Genomic DNA, 17370 nt, shown 5'->3' on the forward strand with positions numbered 1-17370 from the left:
AAGTATTTTACTATTTATTTAGTTTACCATTATTTATTAGTAATTTATTTTATTATTTATTAATTTATTTTATTATATTATGTTATTAATAGAATATTATATTATATTATTATTAGTAATTTATTTTATTATTTATTAATAGAAGCATTTCGTTTTTAAAAGTATTTTACAGTTTATTATATTAATTTATATTATTTATTAGTTTATTAGTTATTATTTATTAGTAATTTATTTTATTATGTTATATTATTATTAGTAATTTAGTTTATTATTTATTAATAGAAGCATTTCGTTTTTAAAAGTATTTTACTATTTATTTAATTTACCATTATTTGTTAGTAATTTATTTTATTATTTATTAATTTATTTTATTATATTATATTAGTGATAGAATATTATATTATTATTCGTAATTTATTTTATTAATTATTAATAAAAACATTTCGTTTTTAAAAGTATTTAATTTAAAAGTATCTAATTTACCATTATTTATTAGTAATTTATTTTATTATTTATTAATTAATTTTATTTTATTATATTATTAATAGAATATTATATTATTATTAGTAATTTATTTAATTATTTATTAATAGAAGCATTTCGTTTTTAAAAGTGTTTTACTATTTATCTAATTTACCATTATTTATTAATTTATTATATTATATTATCTATTAGTGATTTATTTTATTATTTATTAATTTAATACATTATATTATTTATTGGTATTTTATTTTTAGTTTATTATTTAGTTTTAGTTTCACTATTATTTTTTAGTATGTGTTTTACTCTCTATACAAGTTGCGAGATTGTTGGAAAATGTTGTAAATAGTGTTTTATTGTTAATTCTGTTCCTTGTAACATCGAATTAACAAAGAGAAATATGAAGGATCGACATTCATATAATTCAGTTACAATGATTGCGAGTGTTTTTATTTAGTTTTTATTTAATTCGATGTTTCTTTACCATTTTATCTTTGCGAAAAGAAGTTTCAGTGATTCTATGCCAAAAAGATGATCCTATTTCGTGTGTATTTTCTTCTTCTTTCTTTATTTTCTTTTTATTTTTTTATTTTTACGAATGTCAGTTTACCACTAGAGTGAGAAGAATTTTCTTGACCAAATAAGTATACTTGAACTTCAAGACAAAAATTTCTCTCGTTAATTGACGCGTCCGTGCACTCGTCGGATCGAGTTATGTCGAGTTTGTTGCGAATAAATGAAAGAAGGTTCTCGGAAACGAATCAATTTCGCCACGGGAAGCATCGTGCTGAATCTTTTACAAGTAATCGTCTGCTTGGAACGTAAAGAATATCCAGAAATCCAGAAATAACGACTTCTGCTGAATATAGTTAGAACGCAACGCTCACAAATCGTGTGAAATTGTGCAAACATCTTTACACTATGGCAGGGACAGTTGAACTTTTATTCACACAGTTATTACGTTTGTATGTAGTTCTGGTATATAGTACTTTGCGTATAGTTCGTTTCACGCAGAGATCGAAAGCGTATTGATTATTTAATTACTATAATCATTCTTAATACTTCATACTATATAATTATTTTCACTTTATAATTACTTTATAATTTGCTTTATGATTGTTCTTTATGATGTATTAATAGTCTTCTCTTGAATTGAAAGAATCGTTTTGAAGAAATGTGATTTATATTTATTTTTATAATATATATAATTATTATAATACTTATGTATATTGAAATATATATATAGGCACTATAATAATAAATACATATTATAAAAATAAATATAAATATAACATAAATATATATTACAAAAATAAATATAAATATAATATAAATATATATTATAAAAATATAAATATAATATAAATATATATAAATATTATAATAAATATGTATAAGTATTATAATAATATATATATTATAAAAATGAATATAAATATATATTATAATAATAAATATATATAAGTATTATAATAATCTATATATTATAAAAATAAATATAAATATATATTATAAAAGTAAATATAAATATAATATAAATATAAATATTATTATAATAAATATAGTATAATATAATATTACAATAATACACGTAATATATATATATAAATAATATTATTACAGGATGTAAATATTTTATAAAAATTGCAGGACGTGAATTTTGTAATTTTTGTCGTCGTATTTCGTTCACTTTGGCAAAATGAAAATTAGTGGCCGTTTCTTCGGGTTTAATCGTTTTCCTATCGACTTTTGCTGGTAACTTCTCATTATCCCTCCCTCTTCCCTTCATTTCCCCTTGGCCACCCTTATTTCGCCGTCGATGGTTCAGGTGAAACTGTCCTTCCGCTTTCCTCCCCCTTTCTCCATCCTTCATTTTTTCCCCCCGGTGTTCCCCTGCTCCCCGATTTTTCATAATTTTTCTCTCACCTTACCTTTAACCTTTTCTTTTCACACCATTATTTCCTTTCCTTCGCTTTCGTTCTGAACTTTTTCCTGATTTCCCTACCGTAGCTTCTCGATTCATTGTATTACACTTTCTTGTTAACGTCTCGATTTTTTTACTTCCCCCTCCTTTTTTTTTTTAGATTCAACTTAACTCAATTTGCAGCGCCGTGTTCTTCAGTTAACCTTAATTTTCGAACAATCAGTCATCGTTTTGACGCGCAGTCTAGAAATATCCCTCCCTTCTTTCGTCAGCTGTCTCTGATTCTTTTACTTTTCATTTTTAACGTTTGAACCCAATTTTTTTTTTTTTCATTTTTAAGTAAGTTTTAATTTCCGACTGTTACCATTTTTCATTCTTAATTTGATCATCGTTCTATGTCGATGGTTATTTTATTCAATTCTCTTGTATTCCTGCTTTTTCTAAATTCTTTTCTCCTTTTTTTTTTATTCAACTGTTAATTTAATTCTCCTTCTTCTTCGTTTCATGATTATTTTTTCTTTACACTGTATATTCTTGTTTCTTGTTCGATTTTAGTTTATATAAATATTCATTTTATATATATTTTATTTATATATTTATGTGTAATCAATAAAAAGTTAATATTTTTATATTTTAAGTGTTATATATATATATATATATATATATATATATATATTTCAAGTATTATATATAATATTTATATATTATAATATTAAATATATTAATATTTAGTATTGTAATATAGTAATAATATTAAATATTTAATATTAATATTATTTAATATTTATTAAATAATATTAATATTTTTATTTAATATTAATATTATTTTATTTAATATTTAATATTAATATTATTGCTTTATAATAATATTTATATATTATAATATTAAGTATATTAATATTTATATGTTATTGTTTTATAGTAATGTTTATATATTATAATATTTATGATATATTCACTGAGAAAATGTTGCAACTTTGGGACAAAAAAAATTCTCGGACGTGCAAAAGGTTAAGGACGCTTTAACAGCAGCCGAAAAGTTGAGTCATTCGCAAAAAGATCGATCTTTTTTTAACCGGGCAGGGTCCACGTTTTGCATTTTGTTGTTTATTTATACGTCGTAGCCGCGTTAATCATCCCATTCAGGCGTTGTTCCGTCGCGGTGATTAATTTCAACTTCCTGACAAGCCCCGTTTAACAGATTTTCACGCTGCGCAGATGCGTTTTGCAATTAACTATTTTATTCAGCTGCTTGTCATAGGCTGGTGTTATTGTTGCCAAATTGCACTATGTCTCTCTCTCTCTCTCTCTCTCTCTCTCTCATTTCTCGCGTATTATCCTCGCCTCTTCGCCGATTTATTTCATTTACACTCCCGTCACGTTTTCAATTCGTCGAACCGCGATTTGATTTTCGATTTTTTTCCCCCAAGGAAAACGAAATGGAAAACGGAACGGAAATTTTCTGCTTTCCATTTCATCGATGTAAATTCGTTTCGTCGAATTGATACTTCTCTTTTGTTTCCTTTATTTTTTTTTTTTTTTTGTTTTGTTTTATTTCTTCTTCTGGAATTATTTCGATCTTGCAAGAACGAGTGCAAGAATGATCTCATTTGTTCTCAATAGAAATAATTAAATAATCCAAGAGTTGGTAGTCGTTTTCACGTACATTTGAATTCAGTTTGAAATAATAATTAATGTATAAATAATCCACGGTCTGGCAACTAAAATCAATCTTTCAGAGAAAACGTGTTTATTCTCTAAAATATTAATTTTTCAACAGAAAAATTACAAACTTCCTGAGCACACAGACAAAGTATCGAACATTTGCTTTAGATCGACGACCGATTAATCGAAGCAGTGAATAAAGATAAGGTATTTTTCCTCTTTTTGCCCCCCTTCGCGACCACGTCGATCTTTTAATCGCCCCCAATAAATTGGAGCAACAATTAAAAAGTTAAGTGAAAAGTTCTTTCGAAGGAATGGGAGGGGGAGGCTCTTTTCAATTTCTCGTTTTTCCTGGAAAACAATTTCACGGGGCGGAAATAGTTCGTCGGTTAGACGATCAAAGTGTTCGACCTTTCGACCATCGTGTTTGATCGTTCTCTACGGCCAATAAAATTGACGAATCGGACTCTGTACAATGGATAAATAAATCGACAGGAATTTATCTGTCTTTTCGAAGAGATTTTTTTTTTTTTTTTTTTATATATATCTTTGACAATGTGCAGTTTGACTTTCACTTTCAATCAACGTGTTACATTACGATCAAAATTTTATAATATAAATTCCAAACTGTAAATATTCTATTATTCGAAATGTAATGGAAAAAAAGGAAAAGTTGAAAATTACCTCACGTGTCACAGGAAACATATCTTTCGAATTTTCCTTGCAGATTTTTTTACGCAGCTTGAAATTTCCTGCAAAAAAAAAAAAAAAAATCCGCGATCTAATTACAATCGATGGAACCGATCGTTAATGTTTCTCGATATATGTTACACTTGAAGAATTTTTTTTTTTAATATCATCCGTACGCAATAGATGAATCAAAGAGAGAAAGGAGTGATTATTATTATTAAATTATTTATTTATATATATATTATTATTATTAAATTAACTATGTATGTATATTAATTTAATAATTTATTATTATTAAATTAGCTGTATATATTAATTATTATTTATATGTTTGTATTATTATTAAATTAACTTTTAATTTAATAATAATATATTATTAATTTAATAATTTATTATTTATTAACTATATATATATTAATTTAATAATATTATTAATATATATATTATTAATTTAATAATTTATTATTATTAAATTAACTATATATATTAATTATTATTTATATATTTTTATTATTATTAAATTAACTGTTAATTTAATAATATTATTATATTAATATATATTATTAATTTAATAATTTATTATTATAAATTTATTATTATTAAATTAACTATATATATATTAATTTAATAATATTATTAATATAAATATATATTTTATTAATTTAATAATTTGTTATTATTAAATTGACTACATATATATTATTATTGTTATTATTATTATTATTATTATTATTAAATTAACTTTTCGTTTTCCATCGGAGAGAACGTTCATGAAGCGAGGCTTCTTGGCTCAGATTAGTTGCGGCGATAAATATCGACGAAGGGGCAGAATCGAAGATGAGAGACGTGGTTTCTATTCGCGATTTGCAATCGAGTTCGGGATTAGCGAAACGGGGGGATTTCTGTATTCGGTTCGGGCTCGCAATCTTCGCGGAGGAATCTCACGGTGAATCCCCTGCCATTCTCTCGCTAAGCACGCAAGATCAACGTTTTCTAACCGCATTCGAATCGTCGAATGCTCACCTCGTCGTTTCCACGTTCCAACCCCCTTTGTTCGCCTGTTCGCAAATAGACGACGCGCAAATGATTTCTATTATCGGTTTTTTTGTTACGATTTCCAACGTCGAACATCTTTGACAAGAGTGAAAAATGTTTTTTTGATGCGCGTGATTAGTATAATGATATTGTATTTTTTTTATTATTAACGTGCCATGATATTATATATATAGGTTATATTACATATATTATAATATAATTATTATTATTTCATATTATATATTAATAGTATTAATAATATTCACATTATTGTGTTAATTTGTTAGTTACATATATTGATATATTACTATATTAATTTACTAATGATAATATTAATGATGTATCATGAATGTGTTTTGTAATATTTTTAAAAAATATTTATGTTTTAGTAATTTATATTTATATTATATAATATATATTTATAATATAAATATAATATAATATAATATAATATTATATTTATATTTATATCATATAATATATACAATATATTATAATATAAATGTAAATAGTATAAATATAATATATAATAATTTATATTTGTGTTTATATTTTTTGTCATTTATATTTATATCGTATAATATATGTTATATATTGTAAATATAAATAGTATAAATATAATATATAATAATTTATATTTATATTTTTTATTATTTATATTTATATCATATAATATATATTATGTATTAATATTGTAGAGAAAGATATTACATTAATATTATAGAATTCTAAATTATGAAATTAAAATTTATGTTTTTTAAAAAATTCTTTTGTTTTGTGAGTGTTTCATATATATATATATCAAAATTATTTGCTTTGTGGCACGAGTTCGAGGTTTCGAGGTTTCTCATTGAAATCGCGGTCTGTTACGAAGGAAAACCGAGATCGATACACTTTCACGGTTAGGGTTGTTATCGGCGAGCAGCCGGTTTGTTGCGAGGTTCTTTTCAGCGGTCGATGTGTGATCAGTTTTCGCTTACAATGGAGCCTCGATTATACCGGCGGCTCGTGTTTTCGTAAAAAGGGTTCCCGGTACACATTTACAAGCTTTGTGTTTCTCTTTCTCGCGAGCTCGTCCTCGTATTCGCTGTTCGTATTACCATTGAAATACGCTACCGGCGCGCCCGAGTTCCCGCGTTTTATTGCGTCGAGGGGTGGAAAATACGGTGGAGGAGAGATTCGTCGTGCCATTCGAACCCTCCTCCAGCGAAGGAATTTTATTTGCTCTGCAATCTTGGGGCAGACGCTGTGTTTATCGGGAAAAGATCGAATAATTATACGGTTAAACGTTATTAGAGCACCAATTTGGAATATATTCGCGTGAACGAGATTATAAAATGAAATAGAGATATATAAAATCAAGTAGATATATGGAATATTATTTTTTTATATTTTATTATATATATATATATTTTAATATTATAATATTTATATATATTATTTTATTTTAGTATTTATATTATTTTTATATTTTATAATACATATATATTTTATTATTTATATTATTTTTATATTTTGTAATATATATATTTTAATATTATAGTATTTATATATATTATTTTTATATTTTATAGTATATATATTTTATTATTTATATTATTTTTATATTTTATAATATATATATTTTAATATTATAGTATTTATATATATTATTTTTATATTTTATAATACATATATATTTTATTATTTATATTATTTTTATATTTTAATATTATAATATTTATATTTTATAATATGTATTTATATAATTTATATTTTTTATTTTTCCTTATATTAACGTAATAATTTTTATGTTCTATATCATCGATTATTTTCGTGTAAATATGAGTTTCTGCTTCATTTACCGAATTTTCGTTTCGACGCAAATTTAAAGGAAATATAAAGTGGTTCTGACGTAGTCGGTTAAATTCCTAATGTTTTTTTAATTATCGTAATTAGAAATTACACGATTCGTTCAAATCGTTCATCTTCAAATTCAATCATTCGTGTTAAAAGCGTGGCAATAGTCTTTGAAGTTTTTAACAATATTTCAAGTTGTCAGTAGGGGCCTTTGACAATTTTAATTACTTTAATTTCTAACTCGTTGTGGACTTTTATTAAATTTAGGCACGAGTATTAAATAAATATTATTTCGAATAATTGTGCTTTACATATTGATAATGATGAAATGATAATTGTTTTGAAATGGATTGATGTAAATAAAATAGTAATTGCGTCAATTTATTAAATACATCAATCTATTAAAAATGTAAATATATATAATTAACTAAACTATGCTGTTTATTTAATTAAATAGACATTGATATATTAATTAATTGTGAATGTTAGTTTGGCAAAAAGATTTCAGTTGTATTTGAAAAGTAGACTGTGGATTTTCAGGGAATCAGAGGAAATTTGAGGATGTAAAAACACAGGGAACGAAGTATAGAAAAATATATAATAGTATATACTCACTAGTTGAAGTTCTCACATCTTGAAGACGAGACAATTCTCAAAATCTCGAATTCTGGTAATTAAAAAATAAAAAGTTCAACTTACTGGCAATTAAAAAAATAAAAAGGTCAACTTACTGTTTGAATTTTTTCTTCCACTCTTTTGTTGATAATAAATTTCGACAGAATATTAATTTCGAAACAGTAAGAGTTAAATTTAGTTCAATTGAAATTGAAATTAATTTCGCGGCTCATTTTAAAAAAGGAATGTTTGCTACGTTTTCCAGGATTTCTATGAATGTCTTCCTTTTCCACGAGTTCCTGCTGAAACGGATCATGGGTAAATAATCAGACCAGAGTTAGAATTCTCTTTATTTTCATTTTACAATGTCCTCTGGCAAATATACTTCTCTTAAGGAACGTGTAATTAAATAATTGTTAACAGCTTCTTCCAACGAGATTTTTAACCCTCTCGTCCCCGTAATAACCGCATTTATTGAGATTTTATCATAGTTAATCGAAGAATCACTCCTTTGGAAGTGAATCAAATCGATCGACTTTAGTCTCTACGTTTTACAGAGTCCTCTTGTTCCATCGTTTCATACATGCAAATTATTTTCACAACGTGGTGATACGATAAATAATTCCGGGCCTCTTAAAATCATCATTATTCAATTTGTAATTCTCAAAGTTAATCAGCACGACTTCTATTGTAAAATATCTATAGATGAACATCTATTATGTGACACTGTTCTTACCCTCCGAATTTGCAGGAACTTTGGAAAATTTTGCTATAAAAGAAAGGAAAAAATTTCACTCGTCACTTGTGCTTGATGCTTTTCAAAAATTCGAACAAATTCTTGGTCGGAGTGATATATTTAAATGATTAAATATTAATTTAATATTATATTAATTATAATATTATATTTTAATATTATATTAATTATAGTATTATATTTTAATATTATATTAATTATAATATTATATTTTAATATTATATTAATTATTATAATATTATATTTTAATATTATATTAATTATAATATTAATTATATTAATTATAATAATTAATATTTATTATATTAATTATAATATTATATTTTTAATATAATTAATAAATATTAGACAATAATTATTTAAACATTAAATATTAAATTTTAGTAATTAAATAGTTATTTAAATATTAAACATTAAGTTTTAATAATTGAATAATTATTTAAATATTAAATATCAAATTTCAATAATTAAATAATTATTTAAATGTTAAATATGAAATTTTAATAATTAAATAATCATTTAAATATTAAATAATAACAATTTAAATATTAAATAATTATAATTAAGTAATAATTATTTAAATATTAAATAATAACAATTTAAATATTAAATAATTATAATTAAGTAATAATTATTTAAATATTAAATAATAACAATTTAAATATTAAATAATTATAATTAAGTAATAATTATTTAAATATTAAATAATAACAATTTAAATATTAAATAATTATAATTAAGTAATAATTATTTAAATATTAAATAATAACAATTTAAATATCAAATAATTATAATTAAGTAGTAATTATTTAAATATTAAATATCAAATTTCAATACTTAAATAATAATTATTTAAACATCAAAGTAATAATTAAGGAAAATATTTGAATAATTGAATTTATGAGGTAAATAATTTAACTCGTGAGACAACTGATTGAAACAATTAAATTTATAAGGACAACCAATTGTGAAGTAATGAAATTCATAAGACAACCATTTCGAATTATTAAATTTCCAAGATAAAATGTTGGAAAGTTGTCCGAAGAGACAACGATGCGAAGTCGAACGATCTCGAATGTTTGAAAGATCAGATCCGGCGACGTCGACGAAACGTTGCACGTAGTTCCGTAGTATTGGCATCGTTTCAGGGAGAATGTTCCGCCGCTGCCTCGCCACAATTAAATTCCTCGCGCTGTCTAATTCCTCTTTATTGCATTCGCGGCAAATTACACCGGCTCGCTGGCTGTAATATTTTTCTGGCTGTTCGACACGCGATCGTTATTCCGCTCGGCGATAGAAATCCTTGCCAGGTTCTCCGCTTTCTTTCTTTTTTCTTTTTTTTCTTTCTTTCTTCTCGTCGGGTCGATACGTCTATATTTAATCGCGGTGATCGTGGATTACCCCCCCCCCCCTCCCCTTTTTCCAACGCCGCGTGACTCCGAAACACATACTGTGGCTAAACTCATACTTCTTGGCACGTATTCTCGCACGTCGATGAAACATTCCGTAATTTTCGAACAGTTGGAAAATACGTACGTTCGCGTCGAGCTTCGTGTCAAGATTTATATAATTATTTGGAAGTTTCGTTTCAATTTCTCTTCTTTCACTCTCTCTCTCTCTCTCTCTCTCTCCAGCTTTTTTCCGCGAAATATTCGAAATTAAGTTAGAGTTAATTAAACTTCAAGAGTTAATTAAACTTCCTGTTTCGAGACGATTTTTGAAAATTTGATCTTCGAGACGAACGATTTTTACAGATTTCTCGATTTTATCTTTTTTACCGAAGATCTGTGCCGCGAGCAGCTGATAATAATTCCGATATTAGTTTAAATAAACTATCGAAACATTAATTCTCTGTGAAACGAAGAGCAGAAACTAAATTGCCAGAGTTTTATGTCGTACAGCTGTTCATTTAATAACCATATATTTATTTAATAATTAATCGAAACTATTAACTAATTAATATAGAAACGTGCATCTCGAAAATTTTTTTATTTAAATCTCGTTACCCGCGAAATTCATACGTCCAAGATTAAATATAGATTGTTTGTTAAATATAATATTGAACATTTTTTATTTTTCGATAAAACGCATGATCGACTGGGACTGAAAGGGTTAAAGGTGTCGTATACATTGAATTAACAGAGACCACCTCCGAAAAACTATAAAATACGAATGTTAATTCGCGGATGTTTCGGCGCATGCTCATCCTTGATCTTTATTAATTTATTGCGGACTCTTCTCTGTGTTTTCTACGTGTTAATCTTCCGATCAATGGAACACATCACCTCGTCTATTATCGATCCTCGTGATTCGCCTTAGAATCAGTCAACAGTGTTGAAGGATGTCGTCCTCATCCTAACGTCTATGTAATTATATATATATATATATACCATCGCCGATTTTCACTTCTCGCGAGGAACTTTAACGTCTAATTGCTAACGATAGTCGGGGCCAAGTATGTATATCCCTATCGCTTTTTGTGCAATGATAAACAAGTGGAGTTTCTCCTCGTCGCGGTGGACCGCGGACGTTTATGCGTGAAATGTGAAATAATTATAATCTCGATAATAAACGGTTGACGCGATAATTGCAATTGCAGTGAATATTGAAATATATTACACTATATTATATTATTAATATACTATTATATTATAATATAATATATTACACTATATTATATTATTAATATACTATTATATTATAATAATATAACATATTACACTTTACAATAACTTTATAATAATATAATATATTACACTATTATATTATAATAATATATTAATATTATATTATTAATATACTATTATATTATAATAATATAATATATTACACTATATTATATTATTAATATACATATTAATATATTATACAAATATATTATCTATATAATATTATTAATATACTATTATAGTAATATATCACACTATATATATTATATTATTTATATACTGTTATATTAATACATCACACTATATTTATTATATTATTAATATACTATTATATTAATATATCACACTATATGTGTTATATTATTAATATATTATTATATTAATATATTATACTATATATATATGATAACAATTGTGCTTGTAATTAATTTCAACTATATCACCGCGATAGTTTATAACTTTTATGGATTCTGTTTGTCAATTTCTTCGACACTACGTTCTTTACCATGAAGTTGCCAATTTAATACTATTCGAAAAAGTCTCATTTTCATTTTCTTCGACGAAAGAAAGTAAAAAAAATACTTGCTTCATTCTGTCGTGCATTTTAATAGTCAACGTTTCAACAGAGAAACATTTTCTTCTCGTTTTTTTTTTTTTTTTTTTTTTTTTTTTTTTTTTTCAACGATAGGCGATAGCAATTAATGACCGACAAATTCCAAGAAAACTATTCGAAAATGTTCTTCTACAGAATTGTATTTATAGAATCGATCGGTATAGCGTCAAACGTTCAAAATTTTTCAATATTTCGTACGTTATTTTTGCACGTTTTGTGTAAAACTTTCCGTAACGCGCTATAAATGTTCGCGGTCCACTTGTCAGCTTTCAGTTTTAAAGCTCTGTTTCTCGTAACTCGAAACGATTCAACAGGATCTCTAAGTCTCATTTTGTCGTACAGTTTACTCGCGTGTCTTGTTCACATATTTATTCGCTATTGATTGTTTATTCCTCTCGGTGCGCGTCCGTGATAATTAATTTCTTATTAGGTCACGCTCGTAAGCAACACGGTCTCTCTGGTTTTCGATTGAAACCGACGAGAGACTCTACAGTGATTAGTTATTGTTAGATTGTTGCATAATGAACGTTGCCCTCCGATAATATCCTCCGGCTGTCAGTTTAAAATCGGAAAGCGTTTTATAATTATTATCGTTCGTCTCTTATTTACTTCGTGGACTGACAATTTATTTCTGAAGGATTATTGAATATTCCAACCTTCCCATCTTTCTTCGCTTTTGTTGTATTTTCAGACTACTGTTAATTCACTCGAAATACTTTTAGCTAGGCTATAACATTGAGAGACTGGGGGAGAAAATATCTGTCAGTGTTTTAAGGATTTTTACGTGTCAATTTTTTCGATCCTTCTGTGAGGAAATAGAATGATATATTTAAACATCAACGAGGAGACTTAAAAGAGTGTCAATTGTACAGTTACAGAATAAATATATATCTGCAAAAATAATATTATGTATAATATATATTATTTTTGCATATTTGTTAAAATAATATATAATATGTATTATATTAATAAATATTATATATCATTATTACTAAAATATCATAAATATAATATATTATAATATCACACAACTGTTATACTGTAATATTATATATACTATTATAATATAATATATATAATATATTATATAATATTATAATAATATAATAGTATTGTGTAATTATATAATTGCATATTATATAATATATTATATAATTATATATTTATTATGTAATATATTATATAATATACAATTATATATTATACAATATTATAATAATATAGTAATATTGTGTAATTTTATAAGTGTATATATTATATAATAATATAATAATATTGTGTAATTATAATTATATAACTTTATAATAATATAATAATATTGTGTAATTATAATTATATATAATAATATTCTGAAAATATTTTCCCCCTAATTGCTACGTACTAAAGTCACTCGGCAAGTTAAAATGTTCGACGAAAAGGAAAATTTGTCTCAGCAATCGTGTAATAAATTTATCTCAATGTCTCTCGAAACTCGAACAATTTTTTTTAATCCAAGTGATTCAATCTAATTTAATTATTCAAGTAGCTGTCAAATAATTTAATTTAAACCAGTCCTCCAATGATTTAATTTTGTTATGACTTAAATAATCAAATAATCTTCAAATGATTCAATCTGATTTAATTGAAATCAATTTGTCCTCAAATCGGGACAAACGTTCATCGTACAACAACCTGATTTGAATATTTACAATCCAATTGATTCTCGCCTACCGTGTCACTTGTGGCATGATCCAAGAATAACCTTACCTATTGCTCGCAGTATATTTGCTTCAGCTGTGCATTATAACGGCCGTGTTCGTGGCGCATTAGTAGCGAAAGGGTTAAGGTAATATACAAGAATACGAAGTAGCTAACAACAATAGCCCGTTGGTGTTAGGTTTGCCCTGTCGTTATGTGGACAATGGCCTTTGATTCGTTAGCTGAGTGGCTCTCGGACGACAGCGTTTCGTTTCGGCCATCATTTTATCGGCTTGTAACATGCGAAACGTTCCATTTTCTCCTGCTAATCATTGCTTCGTGCGGTATAATAAATTCTCTTGCGACGGAAACGCTCTTCCTTCAGATTAAAAATATTCAAGAAAATGCACACACGTGCCGAAAGATATTGATATATATTTTATTAATGAATATAACATAAATATATTGTATTAATATGAATATATTGTAATGTATTATATTAATATGAATATATTGTAATATATTATATTAATATGAATATATTATAATATATTGTATTAGTATTGATATATTATTATAATATTATATTCATATGAATATATTATAATATATTATGTTAATATGAATATATTATATTACACTATATTAAATGAAATATTTAATATAATATAATATTAATATATTATATTAAATGAAATAAATATAATGGATATATGACAAATAATAAATAAAATAAATATACTAAGTATAAATGAAATATATATTATATTATTATATATAATACATATTATATTATATTTTATTAATATACACAACATACGCAACATATGAGTGAAATTATTCTAACAAAGTGTAGAATACAACGTAAAATGAAATACACATCAAATGAAATATTTAATATAATATAATATAAATTGTGTATTAATTTAATATAAATATAGTAAATGAAATTAATATAATGACAAATAATAAATAAAGCAAATATACTAAGTATAAATGAAATATATATTATATTATATAATAATAATTATTATTATATATATTATATTATATTAATATACACAATATACGCAGCGTACGAGTGAAATTATTCTAAAGTGTACGATACAACGTAAAATGAAATACACATCATCGAATTAAACGAACAATCCAATTCGTACTATTGGAGATCAATTTAACAACTCGGTCTACATACTTTTATTGTTTCTGCTATATATCTGAAACAAATCTTGAAGACCGAGAGAGGAAATTTCACATGTTACAAGCTCGTCAACAACGTCCAGAGTAAGGGACAGAAATCGGAGGAAAAATCGCCAGGAAATATCGAGTCACGATGCTCGGGCGAACATTTCGAAATCGATGAGGGGGGATTTTGAGAGGGAGGTTTGGTTGGTCGCGTGCTTGCTTGAGTTAGGAGCTGCGTGGATGCTTTTGCTAGCCTCTCGTCCCGCTTCTTTTGACTTTGAATGGCGCTCTGGCAACCGATATCGCTTGCCGGAAGCTCGTCGAACCACTTTTCGTCGATGAAACGCTCGCATTGAAAATCTTAATCGTCGAAACTCACTCACTCACTCACTCACTCACTCTTAACAACTCGGTTATCGTTAACCACGTTGCGCTGGCAGCTGACTGCGGACCATAACGAGTGACCGAATCGTCTGCAACAATTCAATCCGCTCTCTTTTCGAACTCGTCGGTGTGACATCTATCACTGGATAGAAATTGTTTCGAAGTGAATTTGAAATTTATTTATTTTCGTTTCGCCTATTTCGTTTCACTTGGACATGCATAGAGCTGCGAAAAAATCTGACAATTTCGAAACGAAAAGTTGTCGACGCGCGTGTCATTCCAGCGCAACGGGTCGAAGTTATGTTGTCTTAATCTAAATTGTTCGTCTCGCGTGTTCTGATTGCCGATTTCTCGTCTTGCGAAAGCAAGGAAGAAACGTTTATTGCACTTCGGAGCAGAGTGTTCGTTTCCAAGTGTACACGTTTTTTTGGTTTCGTTCAGTGTCTACCGTAAATACAATTTCTCGAACTGTGTTTCGCTTAGAAAAAGAAAAGAATGAAATTCATCGTCGTATCTTAACACTTAACAATAAGTCTCTGAACGCTGAAACTTTCAAATCGTTCTTCCGAGTGTTTGTAATTGTTTCATTTAAGAGAAGTTCTCGTCGCTTTTTGCCACTTCGAGTCGGCGTGTGTTGTCCAAGATTTCGGCAGAAGCTTCCTTGCTTCTGGCCGTTCGTTTGTAATTAAAAACCACTCTTCCAGTCGCTGAAAGCTCTTCTCACTCTTCGTTTCGGTGTTCTTCGGTGGCGAGAAGGTTCCCGATCGTCGTCGAGAAGTATTCCTCTGTCGCGCGAGATATTTGAAATAGTTTCCACCTCGACTCGACGATCCTCGAGTGTCCTTTCTGTTTCGCGAAATCGAACCTTCACGGTAATTATCCTTATTGAAACAAAGTTTGTTAATCATCGAATTTCTATTTTGTTTAAAATCGCTCGCTGGAAATTCTCAGTCCGGATATTCTCTAGTCTAAATTATTGTAATTTTTGCGCAAACTTCATCGATCGTTCTTACCTAACGTCCGTCGTAGTTCGTGATATGACATTTAAAAACTTTTTTTTTTTTTCGTTACACACTTCCATTTTTATTATTATTATTATTATTATTATTATTATTATTATTATTATTATTATTATTATTATTATTTATCTAAGCTACGTTTTCAGGAAGCTTCTTGGAAATAACCAAACCTTCCTCCGTAGTTCGTAATTACATCTAAAAAAAACAATTCTTCGTTACAATTCACTAACAATAAGTATCACTTGGAACATCGATCCGCGTGATTTTCGCTCGATCTTTTCGAAAGGGGAAATCTTTCCTCGCGGAATGTTTCATTTCTTTAAGGATCAAGCGACCGATTCTATTAACTTAGAAAATAATTCTTCGCTGAACGGTGTTATTCTGAAGTTTGAAATGTCCCACGTGATCCCGGCAATTTTTCTTCACTGTTCATTGATTTTTTTTTTTTTTTCGATTCTTTCGAATCGGTGAATTGTTTGAGCTTCCACAGGATTTTCGAATTTTTTTCATTATACTTCGTGGATCACTAGGGACGATCTCAACAATTTCTTTTTATCTCACTTGTGTTATTTTATTCAATTGCGATTCATAACGTGTGTTATTTAAGCCTCGAGTGGATACTAGGGTCGTTGCAGATTCTTTTAAATTCGTATTTTAAACATCAAACAGCAAACGTTTGAAGCTGTAGTGACTCGTTTGCTTCACCTCGATCCTTTCATTCTTTTTTGCAATCTTCTTCCAGTTTTATTTTTAAATGACTAATCTTCCATTATAGTTCGTAACAAACAAACAAGCAACAAAAAAGTTCTTCGTATTTTAAA

This window comes from Frieseomelitta varia, unplaced genomic scaffold (assembly GCF_011392965.1).
Source record: "Frieseomelitta varia isolate USP_RPSP 00005682 unplaced genomic scaffold, Fvar_1.2 scaffold_766, whole genome shotgun sequence".
Lineage (NCBI taxonomy): Eukaryota > Metazoa > Arthropoda > Insecta > Hymenoptera > Apidae > Frieseomelitta > Frieseomelitta varia.